Genomic DNA, 18,880 nt, shown 5'->3' on the forward strand with positions numbered 1-18,880 from the left:
AAAGTGGACCCATAAATATACCAATTTTTCAAGAAATTTGGACCCATTTATATACCAAAAGTCAAAATTTTCGGCCGAATTTAACCCAAATTGTCCTAGTTTTTACAAATTTTCCCAAAATTTTGGGAAAATTTTGGCTAAATTAACGAAAAAATTGGGCTATTTTTCGAAAAAATTGTGAAAATTTTGAAAAAAAGGAAACATTCATATACCAAAATATGCTTTGAAAAAGGGGTCATTGATATACCAAGAGGCTGAAAATGCTACCCATATTTGCGGCACGTCCCCGTATGGTCATTTGTACTGAGAACCCCCCCGGGGGTTACACCCATCGAATGTGTGTCATCAGCCCTCAGATCGGCCCTCAGGAACTGTAGGAACCCATGGATTCGATCCATGTAATTCGTGGTTGACCTAAAAAAAAAAAAAATTGCCAGATGTTTTGTATTTTTAATATGAAAATTGATAATTTGTATTCATGTCATACTCTATTAATGATTTCAAAGTGCATTGAATTTGAATGCATTTTGAAATCATTAATAGAGTATGACATGAATTTTTTATTTTTTTAGGTCAACCATGAATGATCCTAGCATTTAGGTCTAGGTCCTGGAAATTTCTGAAATTTTTCGAAAATTTGGGGGTGGGACTTTACTCGAAGGTGGGACTATACTCGCGTCAGTACGGTATTTCTCAAGCCGCCAGTTTCTGGGTAAAATCACAAGTGGCCCTTTGCTGAAAATGGGATGACAAAAGTTTTTATATCTTTTGACTTGGGATGACAAAGTTGATAGTCTTTGCAAGCTTTGCAGTCTACTCTACGTAAAAACTTAGTTGAAAATTCATATATTTCATGTTGTTTGTTTACACATTTGTTTGTTTGTCTTTCAGGAAAACATTACTTTCAAAAATTTAGTCGCTCCATGAGTCATAGAGCCGACAAGGTATATTTTCAAATTTATACATTTTAGTTGTACCGTAACGCTATTGAAAAAGCAGTAGACTGGCTACACCCATCGAATGTGTGTCATTGGCCCCAAGTGACTGTATGAACCCATGGATTCGATTTCAAGTATCAGTCAGTTCCAATAATTGAAACTCCCGGCTCCGACCGGCAGTTCCAACAGGTGCTGTGTACATGTATGTGTTTGTATAAATATGTGCATTCATATATATGCATACATAGCCGTCAGTACGAAGAAATCGTTGCTCCATTAATGATTGCAAATTACACATTTGTAATCATTTTTCACCACAAAACATGATATGAAAACACAGGTGAGCAATGTATGAATATATGGGGAGGTCAAACAGGTTGTTTATTTATTGTCAATTAATATTTTGCAACATTTATAATGAAAAAAAAATTAACACTGAAGACACCCTACAACTTCAGAACAAGTCATCAAACGTTTGAAATTTGTAGTTGCTACAACTGTGACTGTATATATCAGTATACTGAGTACTGGCAGAGGCGAGGCAGTGCAGTACCACTACCAGTGCAGTAAGACTTACTGAGTTAGTAAATAACATGAATAAAATTATTTAAGCTTACCAAAATCTGTAAGAAGTGCAATTTTACTGCAAATCAAATCATCAAATGGCCAACTGATGTCATGCTCCCATGGACAAGTCAACCGTTCATATAAATACTATGTGACAAGAACTGCGAACTATTTTACACAGTTTCGGGCAATTTATATAAGTGCATGCCAGTCCACAACTGCACATGGTACGATTGTTTACAAGTGGCGCTGTAGCAAAACATAACCTTTGACCTTACACCGGAATTGGAGGAAGTTCCTAGTTACGTAACGCCATGCATGCATTCATGCATTTGATGATTCAATGATTATCGATTGCATAAATATATTGCTATTGTCTGCCACATGAACATTCGCGCCATTTTATTACACTCTTGCAGTAGTACATACATCAGCTCTCGATATGGATGTAGAGTATGTGTAAAGGATAAAATTTAACACGAGAACGAGACTAGGTAAGCTTAAAAATAAAATTTATCATCCATTCCATCAATGTCCATGTCAATGATCATGCATGCATGATGAACAGATATACTAAAATGCAGCAAACCTTTTACGAGCGCGACTACCGTGATGTTGCAAATTCGGCGCTAACAACGCGTACGTCGCACAGTTCATTCATAAATGTCCACTCAGCAACAATATATCGCCTTAGCAGCCAATCAGAGACAAGTGCGTGCAACGCAGTATATACGTGATGTATCCTTACAATACGCGCTCGTCTAAGGTTTTCTGCATTTTAGTATAGTCATGTAACGACCAAAATATAAATTATTGACTATCAATCTATCATTGAAGACTGAGTTCCGCAGTCTAGATGATAATGGATGGTTGTTGTGTTTTGTTTGTTTCTTGTTGTTGTTTTTTTTGGGGTGTTGAGCTGTCAGTGACAGTGTCAGTTTGCCCTAGCTAAAATTAGACTGCCATGACTGCGGAACTCAGTGACCAGTCTTCCATAGTCGTCATTTATCATTTGGTCGTTATGACTATCAGGGAGAGACTTGAGTTGTTAACCTGTATCTGGTTCCATACAGCAATACGCAGTATTGCTGTCTGGTTAGCAGGTACGAATAATGCCGCGTGAATTGAGACGTCGGAGCCGGTCAAACACAGAGGACTAGCCTACATCCTGTATCCTACTATCACTCAAACAAGCAAATCTCTTCACAAATTCACTCACCATGCGAACCAATATATCATCAGTTGAAACAAACATCTATAGTTTCCAAAAACAACTTTGTCATTCCTCAAAACTACAAGTAACTTCATTAATAAAAAATTGAAATCCTACCTACTATTACCCGTTATTGAAAATTTTGTTCGATTTATTTTATGTCAACCAAAAGAACGCACAAGTAGAGTTCAGTTGACCAAAATGGTATCTGCTGCCTCCTGTCACCTCAGATATATGACGTCAGTATCAAGCTGCTTATTAATATTAAATATTCATGTAAAGGTCACAATCGGTGGATCGGATTGGTTGAAATCAACGCCACGTTTTTGACCTTACAGGGGTAAGAGACATGCATATTCATGTATGAAAACAGCGATGCGGATATAGTATCATAACCGGGACTGAGAAATGCGACATTTTCGATGTTTGTACCGGGGAATTTCAGACACGGAGACTCCGCGGAGATTTCTGCAAATTCGTCCAAAGGTAACCAAAGGGTTGGGGATCGCATTTTTAACTATCACTAAATGTTTCGGAATTGCGGGCAGCTAAAAAGTAGACAGTTTCGGGGACTGTAATTGGTGGAGATGTCACATTTTGAACAGTGAGCGATAAGTGACCAATTTGATGCTCAGCACAAGTGTTTATCTTTAACCTGCATACACGGAGGTGCACCCTTTATCGTGTTGGTTACCGTACCTGTTATTTACGGTACGTAATTCATCTTCGTTAGCAATATAAACACACTTTTATTCAAATAATGATCAAATCAGACAGGGTCTAATTCTGCATAAAACCGAACAGCGTTATTTCTATAGATCTGCTGCGCATTCAAATTGCATTGTATTGCATCGTAATTTCATTTGTGTCTATGCTAATTATGTTTACACAACATGAACTCACATGTTTTCAAGCAAATTCGCCGATAATAGGTGATCAAAAGCGATCGGAATGTTACAAAAGTACAGATCGCATTCAGCTTACTTCATAATATGAGATGATCTTTGGAAAAATACGGCATAATTTGTCTTGGTGTTTGCGGAATGCCATGCAGTAAAATATTAATACGTTGCGGCAATTCATGATTGACAACTAACAATCGGCGTGTCCTGCGTATCCGCCACTGTCAATTTCTTGTCCGTTCGCTAATCCTCACAAAAGCTTTGTGTTGATTACGTAATGTGTGGAGGCAAATTGCAATAACTACAATGAAATAATGAGTAGGGCGGGCTCCGAGGCGGGTTTCTTCTTCATCTTACGTAGCTAGTATTGTTCTCCAAAAAACCCGGAAGCTTGTCGTTTGGAGCTCTAGCTGAAATACAGCAAGATAATGTAAGATAGTAAATGTAAACCTGTATTTTAGCTAGAGTATCTCGAGCTAGATCAAATGCAGTTTAGTGTCCAAAAAGGCAAAATTATTGTCAAAGTTCTGCCGAATTCTCCACCCTTGCGAAGGGTGCAGAATTGGAATGGGGAATAAAAATATCCGATCTTTGCGATCAAAAACACACAATTACAACTTTGGACGTACTAAATTGGCAAATGACATATATTGTCAAACAATATAGAATAGAACATTTTATATCAACTTGTCAAAATATTGGAGAAATGTGCTCCCTAAACTTGTGGCGACTATGGCAAAATAATTCCCATTCAAACGCATGGGAAACTGAAAGTGCATAACACCGGCTAGGTAAGATCATAGATGGAGTACATTTGTATGTTGCTATCATTTTTGAGTCGGACAACATTGACATTTTTTGCTATGGACATGATGGTTGTTATATCCTTACAATGTACGAGTCGTAACTATATTTTGTTATTAAAGTTGAATGAAATATTGATGAAAGTTATTTCGATGAGTCAACTGTATTTTTTGAATAAATTATAAAGGTCTGTTCATACTACGCAATTGCAGCGTAGTATGAATGACCTTTACATGTCATATGGAACACTGACATATGGGCTAGTTCCAGTAACTGTAACTCGGTATCTTCATTTATCATTAGGACTTTATCAGGGTTCACAGTTTGCTCTCAAATAACTGGGTCCACTTTTTTATGCTGGACCCATTCAGATCCCATTTAGTTGAAATTTGCGGGTCCCAAACTGATTTTTGTGGGCCCAAATTCACTTGTGCATCTGATGTACGGATGGCGGAACACCCGGAAATGCCATCTTCACTCAGTAGGCCTACTGGCGCGCCAAATTATTGGATAAAAGACGACTTACGGCGATCGGCTACTATTCTCAACAAAACTACAATAATAACTACTACATTGTACTACCGTACCAAATAATATGCACTACCTTAACCCTTTCATGCACAAATTAAGTTTTAAATTCACAAAAAATTTATATTGCGTTATTAACTTATTTTACATCTAAAGGGATTACAAATACATACCCAATGTCAAATTTTTTGGGGGGTGTTCCATTAATTAATTATGCACATGTCCTCATATGAGGACACTGCGCAACAAGGACGTCAATATACAAATATTGACATGCTACATCTACATAGAAAAACTTAAGACTTAAGTCTTTTCTGAAATAGTAGAGAAATTGGGGTAAAATGTAAACAACTTGGGCTAAAAATGATGTACATGTAGAAATATTATTGGACTTTGAAAAAAAAAAGGAATTCAGGCAATAAACAGAAACAAGTGACATATCTGCACCATGGACATGCATACAAATGAATTGAAGTTCATGAATTACAACTTGTGAATTAGATTTCATGAATTACAACTTGTAATCATAATTTAAATTCAACTAGATGTTATTCCTAGCCTAATTAGAGTTCAACAACTCAAGTTGAAATACAATCATTATTACATCCACTCTGTAGTACATGTAGGCCTATTTCATTCTATATGTATGTACTTTCCTATACCACCATGGTAAATGTTACATATCTATAAATGCACAGTGTCCTCTTATGAGGACGGGAGGGCGCTATAGTAAGACACCACAATGGCGCAGTGTCCTCATATGAGGACACGTACATGGTTTTTCACTATTTTCAAGTATTCTAAAATATTTGTCACAATATATTTGTTTCCATTATGTTCTATAACATCTATAAATACTAATAAAAAATTGTAGTCACTTTCCTACGTCATAAAAAGGTAAAAAATTTGGCCGATCCAGGGATCATAAAGAACAGCGCATGGCTGTGAAATCCCAATTGTAGAAATGTGCCTGGGGGTAAATAGAGCCTGTAGGCATTTATAAAAGCTCAGAGTGTATACTGCCCTGTCTTGACATTGTAATGCAACATTGCACATTGATGAGGGGGTATTAATACATTTTTCATTGTGCATTTATTATCCGTCCTCATATGAGGACACGGTGCGTGAAAGGGTTAATCATCTAAATTATTTGTTATTAATTGCTCAGTTGAAAATACATCTACCGCAAAAACGTGTTTTTGTAATTGTCACCAGGAAATGTACAACCACCGACTCCGCTCGGCTCACAGCATATTTTTAAAACAACTTTTCATTCATAAATTATACATACAATTACTCAAATCACTGCTACATGATACACAGTGTGGGCTCACCCATCGCTATTTCATGCACATAAATGTTTGATTAGTGATACAAGGGGAACTGTAGAAGAGGTGGACATTTCTTTGGATTGTGTAAATTACGTTACAATAATGTCGCCAATGCTATTTACCATGTTTACAATTTCTTGGATGGGATTTTTTCCGGGTCCAAGCACAGCCTGCTGGACCCATTCACGTTATGTAATTTTTTCCAGGTCCGGTGAACGCGAAAAACTGAACTCTGGGCGTTATTGGATACTAAGTTACAGGGCACTCCATTGATATCTGTTCCACCATCGAGGTATAAATTTTGATTACACCTCCATGGTTCCACAAATAAGAAACATCACAATATGTGACATGATCAAGGGGAATGAGTCGCATGTCGACCCTGGTCGAAAATGAGGTTTACATATGTTTCTGAAGAGGATAATTAGAGCTTTCAGAAACTGAAAACCCCATGTTGATAGGACTTTTCTTTGCAAAGTTACATCAATTTATCAATCGCTGAAAACAATATAAAACAAAAGAATTTTAATACTTTCTTTGTCAATATCTCAAAATCAATATTAGCGACATCCGACTCATTTCCCTTGATCGTGTCACATATGTGGTCTCATTTTTGGCTCCATGGATGTAGCTGTAGTGTTGCCAAAACTTTTCAGCTCCAAGGCACGGCACATTGGCTCGCAAATCCACGGTAGCCCAATTTTTAAACTTCCTAATACCGGATATTTGGGTGGATTTACCCTAACTTAGAACGCAAATCACCCAATTGGGCGGAAAAGCACTTGACTTCAAAACCTCCGGTACTTAATGGCAAGTTAAGGACCTATCAATAAATGTGACATGGGGAATGAGTCACATGTCGACCAGGACATTAAGAGCTTTCTGAAACTAAAAAGCCCATGTTGATACAACTTTTCTTTGAAAAGTTACATCAATTTATCAATCGCTGAAAACAATATAAAACAAAAGAATTTTAACACTTGCTTTGCCAATATCTCAAAATCAATATTAGCAACATCCGACTCATTTCCCTTAATCGTGTCACAAAATCCATTGTAATTGCAATTTCGAGCTTCAGTGACTCAAAACCTTTATAAATCGGCTAATGAAAGGAGAATACGTCAAATTACTGCCGCGGCCTGACACTGACAAAAGTAGCCCAATTTTAGGCAAGTAGCGGCATGCTTTTTTGAGTAGCGGCAAGTGATCGCCAAGTAGCCCAATTGTGCGCATAAGGTGCGGACTGTGCGGCGTTGGCATCACTGTGTATAGCTGAGGAACTCTCTGGACAGTTTGGACTTACATGGATGATTTTAATCCCATTGTACTTTTAACTCACACAATAAAGTTAAGATCATTGATCTACAATTCTACATTGATCTCATCTTTTGGGTGGGTTCAACATTCCCTGAGTTGGCAAAACCTGCAATCTTCATGGGAGTGATTTACTAGTATCGTAGTCAAAATATTGCTCGGCAAAATTTCTTAATTTTCATAATGGATTATCATATTGTGCAGCATTCCTCCATATGGTTTGATTTGCTCAAACTTGCTTGTAGCCCTGATATGTACCCAACTACCCACAGACAATGTATTTATCACATTTGAGTCATATGATCACATATTTTTGACAAAATGACATAATCACACTTGCGGTTTTAAAATAAATGACCAACTTAAGGTGCTCATAACTTTACATGTAAAAAAGGAAAGCAGATATATGTCTGAAATTTAGAGCCAGATTCTGAAAATTTGACATAAGGTTAGCTAGAATGCAACATTGCAGCTTTATATCTGAGAAGTTATGAGCTACCAAAGTCACCAATGACACCCGTGAGGCCAAATTTTTGTATGGGTTCTTTGTGGCCACAAAAGATTATTCTGATGGAATTTCATCAAAATCTGAGAGGGTCACCTGGGAACTTTTCAGAAAATTGGTTGATTTAACATGGACTGACCCGACAATCAATCATTTTGTATGGCAATTTAAAGCTCAAAATATATGGCCTGGCCGGGCATGCTGGTTGTTCCTTCCCATGTTCCTCACCATATAACCACCAAGTCTAATATTATAGCCTACATGTATGAACGCATTGTATAGAACTTCCATATAAATTGTCATGAAATGTTTCAAACCATCTTTTCTTTTTCCTTCATTTCAGTTAACTTACTACATTTGTTGTACCATTGCATGATCATCTTCTTGTTTTGAGTTCATCTTTTGAGTGAAGCAGAGAACCTTTACTTTTCAAACACTTTTCAAGGTGAGTCATAGGAATTGTGCCTGGAGGTGATGTCAAATGTTATTAAGAACCTGTAAACATGAATGATGCACTTGTCAGCTGTGTCTCTTTATCCTTACGTATGAAACAAGATTATCCATCGGAACCGTCTATTAAATAAAGCCTTATAAAGGGCTTAAAGGGCAGGTCTATAGCAAAAACAAGTTTATCTCTATTCGAAAAGAATAATTATTACATTACAACTTGACACTTGTTGCAATTTTTTTGTGCGTATTTCTCTTGAAAAAGGAGAAATTGTGTGGGTAAAGTTCAGCCTCGTACGTGTTCTTCTCCCGTTTGAAGCGTACGTGTTCTCCTCCGTTTGACTGATGACGTAGGTAAATGAAGCGGACACTTTATCGTGCTCTCATCATACAATCACAATCACTTTGACAAGTTTGACATTAGCAACAATGAGTTGTACTAGGGATGACCATCATAATTTCATGTTGCCCCTTTTGCTACAAAAGATTGTTTTCTGGAAAGAACTCATCAACAGAAGTATTTTGGTGGTTAAATGGTCAAAATCGGTCAAAACTATTGAATTATGAATTTTCAAAGTTTCCCATTCTGACCGGTCATTGGAGCGAAATAAATTGACAAAGTCTAAATATAGCAATGTGAGCAAAATTGGTATAAGCATATATTTACCTTTTATATTTCTTTATTTTAATATATATGCAAACATGAAACAAGCATATTGTGAAAGTATCAAAGGGTTTCTTATGAAATGGCACTTTACTAGTCAATAGCATGAAGTATTTCTTCAAACCGAGGCACTGAAATCATGCTTTTAGAAAACATTTGCCAAAAATCATCCTTAATGGCCAAAGTGGCACAAAATCAAAAGTCCAGGTGAACTTTTTTTCCACAACAATATACACTACACATGAGAAAAATACTAATGTACTACAAGGGATTTTCAACATAGGAATCCAAACAATCAAGTACCAACATGCACAGCTTTGTCCTGATATCACTTCTGGGGTTTTAACAAAATGTTTAACCTCTATTGTGATTGGCAGCAGCATAAGGTATCTCTTTGATAGCTGATAATGCCCAGCCATTCAGCAAGTGGCTAATAACTGACCTTGATAGGCTTGAATGAATACTGTCATGTGCTACAAAACCATCACACTCCAGGGCCTGGTCACTCTATATGCTACAGGGAGCACAGTACTTTAACAATGGAGTGAAAGACTCATTATTGATTAGGTAGCGTATTTTAAAAGTACAGCTCCTGTGCGTGTATAGCAACAAGTCAGTGCAGATGGTATAAATATAAGAAAATGTTTAGGGTTGAGATCAGGTGAATAATACAACAAATGAGTATGCAATGTCATATTTATGTTTAGAAAGTTGTCTATTCAAGGGGGTACAAAACCCCTGTGGTAAATTTGTGACTCTTTCTCCATTTTTCTCAAAAAATAATAACACACTGGTAACAAAAGTTATGTATATTATTGGGGCAAGGAATCCAATTACTACACTGAAATTTCAGTGACTCAAGACAAGCGGTTCAGTATATATGATCGGAAATGAGGTACATCCTAGCGGTACCTCTTTTCTTATCATAAATAATGAACCGCTCTTCTTGGGTCACTGAAATTCCAGTGTAGTAATTGACTCCTTGCCCCTATAATATACATAATTTTGTTACCACTGTGTTATTAGTTTTGAGAAAATGCAAAAATAGACATAAATTTATCGAGGTGTAGTACCCCTTAACATGATTCGAAAGGTGTTTGGAAATTCCAAAGGGAAGCTGGTGATTTAATTTTTAACTCGAGATCTACTTGTCGGTTTTTTTTCCCTTTTTACAGAGGGTATGATAGAGGTAATAACAACAACTCTGCCAAATTACAGCTCAGTAGGTCAAGGTGTTCACCTGATCTTATTCATCTGAATATTTTGTGCCATTCTGAGCAGTGCTGCACTGGGCCACTGGCAATTAAGCGCACTGTGGCGATGGACCAATTTTGACTCACACTTACAGAAAAACCAAATAAGTTATGATGCTGTAATTTGCAGGATAGTTACAAAACATAATTGGCATTAACATCTCCAATTTGTACAGAAAAATTATGAAAAATAAAAGAATGAGCTCAATTTAGAAATGTCTGTGCAAGCAGTGCACAGTTGAGCTCCCTGCATGTCTATGGGAGTGTTCTAATCAAGTTGATGGTTCATTGGTCATCCCTAGTTGTACTATCACTTACCATAACAATGCTGCATAACAATATGCACGCTATTGTTCTCTTTCCGGAAAAAAACCCACACAGTAATTTAGGCCTGGCATTTTCGGGTAATTTTGTACCCGGTTACCCGGCGCATTTTTCGGTTTTGTAATGTTGGTGGACCTAGACCTAAATGCTTGGATCATTCATGGTTGACCTAAAATAAAAAATAAAAAATGTTGCACGATGTATGTGTTTTTAATAAGAAAATTGATATTTTGTGATAAATGGGGGACGTTTTACTTCCTGGAACCCTAAACCAGGCGTCCTCTACCCATGAAAAAAAAAATAATAATTTTTTTTTTTTTTTTTTTAGGTCAACCATGAATGATCCTAGCATTTAGGTCTAGGTCCGGGTTCACTACAAAACCGAAAAAATAAAAAACTTTAAAAAAAAGAAATACCCGCCCGAAAATGCCAGCCTTACAGTAATTGTTACTATGTGTTTGCTTTGTCATATTTCATCCAACTGACACTATAGCATTGCAATATACAGGGAATTCAGATACATGAGTTTGTGGACTAACACGGTTTATGGTAGTCTCAGATAAAATTCTAAGCTCAAATTATGTATTTATTTTTTACGCCTAATATTTCTCATGATATTGATACATTGTATGAATTGTCTAATATATAAAAAAGAAGCGGCTGATTTTATCCATATGTTTAAAAACCATGAAATTTGTAATACTTAATTTGGAATTTTTTTCTGTGAACAGCAACAGTATACGTTCTGTCCATTGAGAGCGTTTATAGTCCCTTTTCTCACAGCGGGCACATCTCCTTTCATGTCGTCACCGGTTTTCTAGGCCAAATCTGTCTCTTTCGAAGGTACTCACCGCGTAAGTTGGTTTTTTTGGAATAGCAATTTTAAGCGTCTTATTTTCTCAAAAAAGGAGTCATTTTCATTGTCCTCATAATTTTAGCTTGCCAATGATATGATGTTGTCTTCGCTATAGACCTGCCCTTTTAATGGTCTCTTGTCATTTATACACGGTACTAGAACTGACCTTGTATGGTTTACAAAACACCATTTTGTGACTCTTGGATTAAGAATCACAAAATGTTGGCTTAGTAAACCATACGTCAAATTGGTGTAGGCAGTTTGTAGTGTCTTATTCATTCTTTATTATCTCCAGCCCTCGAATTAAGGATCTCAAGGGACACAGCAACTTTTTTAGGGCAAGTAGATAATTGCCTTGGATTTCTATTGAAAAGATGAGGCAGCACCGCAATCTATATAATAATACGCTATTCTCTGTAGATCTGTAGGTCTGTAGATCTGTTTGTCTGTCTGTCTGTGACTGCTACTGTGAGGCTGTTGTAGGTCGTACGGGGCCCAAACTTGGTGGGTGGGTGTAGTTCTGTCCTGGTAAGAAGAAGTTTATGTTAGTTAAGTCATCTGACCCCGGGTCTCCCTCCTAGGGGTCATCTGAGGTCAAATTACTAAAAAATTGTCGTGTGAGGCAGTCGAGGTCTTACTGGGGCCCAAACTCTGTGAGTGGGTGTAGTTCTGTCTTGGCAAGAAGAAGTTTATGTTAGTTAAGTCATTTGACCGGGGCCCCTCCCAGGGGTCATATGAGGTCAAATTACTAAAAACTGTTGTATGGGCATGAAACTTGGTAGGTACAGACAACATTTAGAGCCAACATTTTGGAAGGTCATTTTGGGGTCATCCGAGGTCACCCAGGGGTCATCTGAGGTCAAATTACTAAAACTGTCATATGGGCATGAAACTTGGTGGGTACAGACAACATTTAGAGCCAAAATTTTGGAAGGTCATCTTGGGGTCATCTGAGGTCACCCACGGGTCATCTAAGGTCAAATTAGTAAAACTGTCGTATGGGCATGAAACTTGGTGGGTACAGTCAACATTTAGAGCCAAATTTTGGAAGGTCATTTTGGGGTAACCAGAGGTCATCTGAGGTCAAATTAGTCAAAACTGTCATATGGGCATGAAACTTGGTGGGTACAGTCACCAACAGCCAAGTAATCGCGCCCGACCGAGAACCGCCAAATATGGGTAACTGCCTAGTTTGTAATATTTCAAAAAGGCATCATGGCAACTGTTTGAGTGCTTATGAAACATTGGTCTTCAAATAAAGTTATGCAAGTATGCAAGAAGAATTGGGCCATGGGTTAATTGGAGGGCTGATTATCTCTGCTTACATTATGTGCTGATTGATACTTTTTATTACTTGATTAGCTGATTGCTATCAACCTAATGATAGATTGAATTCCCAACCTTTATTACCATACTTGAAAGTGAGATAAAACTCACAAGTCATGACTCGTGTAAAATTCAGTCACACAACTCACTGGTTTGATGGAGACCACGGCTGCTATACATTATGTAAGCTTGAAAGTGATTAGAGAGCTATACAAAGGGCTATTCCATTTAGATACACACTACCCCTGTTGAAGATTTTGGAAATATCTTCCACAGGGGGAGTATGAATTTCTATTGGAATTAACACATTAGCATCTCCACTTGAAACTCACTCTCCCTCAGGGGAAGATTTAGGTTGAATCTTTCTCAGAGGGTGTATGAAATTCAAATGGATCAGCCTAATGTGTGTATTCCATCTGAAATTCATACTCCTCCTGTGGAAGATATTTCCAAAATCTTTAATGGGGATAGTACATTTGTATGTATTTTAAATGGAATAGCCCAATGTTGGATGTTCCTCATTCTCATTATGGATAAATTTATAATAAGCTTCTATTCTTCTTATTTTATCTTACTTCAGTAATTTGTAGATTTGGAAAGCCTCTGTTGTGACTTGCACACAATTTAGATTTGTCTACATGAAGAGTACACACATTTATGCATGCAGTCACATGGACACTGATTTGGTAAGTTAATTGCAATTGCTGCTTGTGATCTACATACATACATGTCTTATGCTGGTTTCATACTTTCGTAGCATTTGCCGCTCTGACAACAATTTTGCTTCACTGCGCAGTCGCACCAGAAACGCTAGCAGTACCAGCGGCAAGCCCATATATACATTTGTATTGATCACTCCACCGCTTTGCCCAAGCTGCAGCATGATGGCACAGTGCTGGGGCTCAAACTCACAATCCTCTGATTGGGAGGTAGAGCCCGTACGTCCTGCTGTGTCATCATGCCCCCACAACTCATTTTGCAAATGAGAAAATATTATGTGGATTGAAAACTTCACACAGTCACATTTTGTATATTGATGAGACAGGCTGTCTCTGGAGCATTATAATGTCACACAAATGGAAATGGAGCAGATAAAAAGGAACATTTTACTCTTCAAATTTGTAACAAATTTTCACTGACCATGACAAAAATGAGATTTGACTGATGGTCAAGGTCATGATTGATGATAACCATGCACTTTATTCAAGACTCATCTGGATGTGCTCAGAACTTGAGCAACTTGCCTGTACATTTAAATCAGAGGGGGCTTGATTGTACTGTACGCTTCGTAGTGTTCAAGTTTATACACCTACATTAATTGTATTTGCAAAGACCTTTTGCACTGCCCAATTTGAGCATAATTATGAAGTTGGTGTTCTGATTGGCTGATTGAATCATGTCATCATCACATCGGCACCTCATTCACCAATCAGACTGCATACCATTGCGTAACCTAGATCTTTTTACGCGATTGGTTGGCCATTCCGAAAGGTCTTTGCAAAATTGTGTAGAAATGTCTAATTTTTCACTGATTCTCTACTCACCACAGGTCAACTGATGATATGCCAGATAGCTGCATGCAGTGACAGTGTGTCAATAGTTCCAAACAGGTCAGTGCTCAAATTCTGTTTACTACAAGTACCGTATTTGTTCCATTATCCACCCATGCCCCTATAAGTGCCCACCCAGTGACTTTACAACAAGCAAACTGATATTAGTTTATTAACTGCCCATGCAAATCTGTGAATCATGTCTAGTCTTTGTCAAAGACGACTCGCTATCCCTCCCGACGATCCTTGTCAAGTGGGAAGGAGCGGCGAAGCTTAGCGACAGCGAAGTCATGAAGCTGACGAAACGAGCGATCGCGGCGACCGGCTCCGATGTCGTGGCGGCGCTATTTTATTACTGGGTATTTTTACTGATACAATATTTATGTGGGAAAATAACCAACGGGCCTTTCAGAAAGGCTAAATCATGTCTGAAACATATAACACATTGATGATGATGGATGAATATTTTTTTGCCTTTAGTACGCATTGTCGGATTAAAAGATAAAGAAATAAACGCCGCCCAAAATGACTTTATTAAGCGCCCTGGGTGGTTAATTGAGCGAATATGGTATAAATTTGTCGCTGTTTTGGCATACTGTCGTATGACGAAAAATGCCGTTTTGAGAAAATCGCATTTAAAGTTTTTCCAATTTTTGAAGACCCACTGGAGAGCACCATAGTAAAATATGTTTATTATTATTAAAGAATGTAATCAATAATATATTTGTCTTTGTTCTCAACTAAATACAAACTTTTTATTCATTCACCAATTAGAAGTAATTAATCTCCAAACTCATATGGCAGTATGCCAAAATATGCGCAATTTGACAACCTAGATGTAAAAATATATGATACGCCATGTGATACGACAGTATGCCAAAACAATAGGAAACCCCAGTTACACGGTGGCCTATGGCGACGTATCATGATACGACTATGATACGACTGTATGCCAAAAAACAAAATGAAGATTTAGGGGGGGGGGGTTTACATAAAAACCATGTCGTACATGTATCATACTAATTAGTGCCATATCTCATTAACTTATTACATTTAGTCTCAAAACTTTGTGAATATATAGAGTTTCATTCACAGATTATGAAAGTTTATATAACTCATTTTGTCCAAAAATCGTCATACGACACTATGCCAAAACAGCGACGAATTGTAGTGCAAAGGACCAGTGGCCTATGTACAATATTCACCAGTATTCCACACTGGTAAGACCAAAGTATCATTTTGCCCACCCCCAAATCTAAATAAACTTGAAATGTATGTACATGTAGCTGCTGCAGGATTGGAATTTCCTTGCACAGTTTGAGAATCAGTCTTGATCAGTGCAAAGGGATTTTATAATCATTTGGTTCACAAATTATAGTACATGTACTGTGTTAATGGAAATTTTGGAGAAACAAGTTTGATTCATGTCAATCTTGTGATTCTTATTAGAAGTTTTGTTGAAGCAGCAGCTAAGGTGAGTCTGGATTCCCTGCTATTTTTGTTCATGCATAGAGGAAAATTTGGGAGTACTGAATTGTGTTTAGCTTACATTGTAGCTTCTGAGTTTGGAAATGAGTCCTCAATAAAATGTGAAAACCATGGCCTGCCCTCACTGAGCTTTTCTACATGTAGGTGTGCCTGTGAATATGGCTGCATGGCAACAGTCACCAAACTTCTTGGTTATCAGAGAGTTATTGCATTGTGTGCCTTAGTCACAAAACTGCATGGACTTATGTCATATCACAAGGGCTCTGTGGTCTCTAAATTGTCAGATTAAAGGGGCAGTCTGAGGAGGACCTGTGGTGATCAGAGGGTTTGTGCATGGTTTATGCCCAAGTCACTAGACTGAACTTGTACATGTATCATGTCACAAGGGCTCTGATTAAGAGTTCCTTGTGTTTTGCCAGGAATACACTTGGAACTAATTGCTGGTTCTGTGTGACACTTGCAGTTATTGTTATCATATAGGGTGATATTAATGTAGGGGGTCTGATTCAAATTCATGTGATTCAATCAACATGATTTAAATCCAGCAATGCCGACAAAAACAGTGCCTATTTTCTGCCAGCGTATTCTGCAGTGGCTAAAATTTTCGGAACATCTCCCTGCAGAAAATATTGAGAACATATCAAGATCACAGATAATCAGTTACGCAGAAAATCATGTCCATGGTGCAAAAGTCGCTGCGGAGAACTGAAAACTGGCAACAGAAAATATCTCCAATCATGCAAAGACATTGCACTTTAGCCTACGCTTTAAGACTGTCCCTTAACAGCATCAAAGTATAAAAATAAGTATTTGGTTTACTTTACTGTCAGGCAGGGATATTTCAAATGTTTTCACATATCTGGGCAGGGATATTTCAAATGTTTTCACCTATCTACATTGTACTAGTTAACAATTTCAGATCATTTCTCTACTAAATGTTGGGAGGGTGATTTTTTGTAGCCTTTATGGGATGGCTACAGATGATGAACGTTATGGTATAGCTGTGGTGTTTGTGTACCTGTGCCCTGGAAGGACTATTTTAGTTGAAATCCAGGTGTACATCTGTACCTCCTATGGAAGATGTGAACTTAATCGCACACACAGGGGAGTGTGAATTTCAATTGGGATTACCTAAAAGGTTGACTCCATTTGAAATCTACATCCCCTGTGTATTCATCACCATCATCTTCCAATACTGTGTAGAAACCTCCACTGGAGTATACTCGCACATTCAAGTTTTCCATAAGGGGTGTGTGGATTTCATCTGCAATATAGCCCAATTAGAATTTTCAAGATCATTAGTTACATGTAGGACTCTTTGTTACAATTGAAGTGCTAATTCTAAAAAGGGGTTACATCATAAAATCATGAAAATGGAGCTAGTGTCAGTTCCTGCTAGAAGAGGTTTTCTATAATACCCTATGTGCAAGTTCCATAGTGAAATAATGGTGAAATTGAAACTGCATTGAAACTAATGCCCGTAAAAAGCTTCTTTGCCATTTGTCTCGAAATGCAATCAATGGGACTTCACCCCTTTTAGAACTTGGATATCCAATTCCTATATTATCACAGCATAACAATTTTATCAAAGTACAAATTGTTTTACTGTTTTATATCTTATTCTAGGGTTCAGCACAAGCGGTATACATTGTAGATCAACTTGTTCCTCCAACCATCAACTTAGTCGCCAAGAATAGGCATCCTGAAGAAGAAACCACATGACATTGTTTGAACTTCTAACAAGGCATAGGTTGGTAAACTTGATTTCAAACTAACTCACACGCACTGCAGACAATATAATGATAGACTAAGAAATTGTGAAAGCTCGTCAATATATTCTCTATCTGTTATGATTCGGTTTTTGTGAAAGGAAAAAAAATCCCATAGTTATGGATCTGCCAGCACCATCACCCTTCACTCAACTGAAGCAGGAACCAATTAGTCCTAGAAAGTCACCAAGAGATGCCAGCGGGCTTAATGTTCCACTAAGTCATAGACACTGGCAGGTTTATATCTCTGAATTGTATCATGACATTAAACCAAATGTAAATTACATAGACCAAAGAAATCATTTACAGTTAAGCGATGCAAATCAAACTGCTACCGATGCTCATTTGTGTCAAGAAACGGATAAAAAAGAAGAGGCAAAGCCTAATTTATCAAGCGATGCCTTATCTAGTATAGGATGCAATGCTCATGTTGATAATACCGGTACAACATCAGACCCGCTTGTAACTACTAACCAAATGAAATGTATCAAATGTGGCCAATTGTTTGTAGATACTGATGCCTTTGCAGACCATGTATTAAAAATGGCTTGCAGTGATGGGGAAAACACACTAAGAGATAAATATGTTTGTGGTTTCTGTGGAAGCCAGTGCGATACAAGAGATGATTTCAGGAGGCATGAAAATAACTGTGGCATATATTGCAAATTGAAAAGAAGTGATGAGATAATGCCATCCATGAAACAAGAGGAGCTTCAAGAGCAAAGTATTGACACAAATACAGAGCAGAGTTATGAGTGTTTTCAAGACAATGATAGAAATTCAAATACCCAGGACCTAAAATTGCCAATTGAAAAATGTGATGAGATTATGCCATCCATGAAAGAAGAGAAGATTCCAGAGCAAAGTATAGATTCAAAGCAGGATTATGCAGGTTTTAAAGAAGCAGATACATGTAGACATGTACATGAGCTGCCATTGCAAATTGAAGGAACTGATGAGTTAATGCCTTCCATAAAACAAGAGGAGGTTCCATTGCAAAGTATTGACTCAAATATGGAGCAAGGTTATGAGTGTTTTCAAGAAACAAATGGAAATGTAAGTGGAAAGGAGCTGGAACTGCAGATGGAAAGAAGTATTAGT

At 37.5% G+C, this 18,880-nt stretch overlaps 1 protein-coding gene across 1 annotated transcript in view; it reads left to right on the forward strand.

Annotated features, from left to right (window-relative positions):
• Positions 1-8,468: 8,468 nt before the first annotated feature.
• LOC140141022 (uncharacterized) overlaps positions 8,469-18,880 on the forward strand; it is a 31,842-nt gene continuing 21,430 nt past the window's right edge. The window contains exons 1-4 of the mRNA XM_072162803.1: positions 8,469-8,547; positions 13,553-13,658; positions 14,522-14,582; positions 17,637-17,760. The gene's annotated coding sequence lies outside the window, so the exon portion shown is untranslated. The remainder of the gene's footprint in view (positions 8,548-13,552; positions 13,659-14,521; positions 14,583-17,636; positions 17,761-18,880) is intronic.

This window comes from Amphiura filiformis, chromosome 2 (genome assembly GCF_039555335.1).
Source record: "Amphiura filiformis chromosome 2, Afil_fr2py, whole genome shotgun sequence".
NCBI classification, from domain to species: domain Eukaryota; kingdom Metazoa; phylum Echinodermata; class Ophiuroidea; order Amphilepidida; family Amphiuridae; genus Amphiura; species Amphiura filiformis.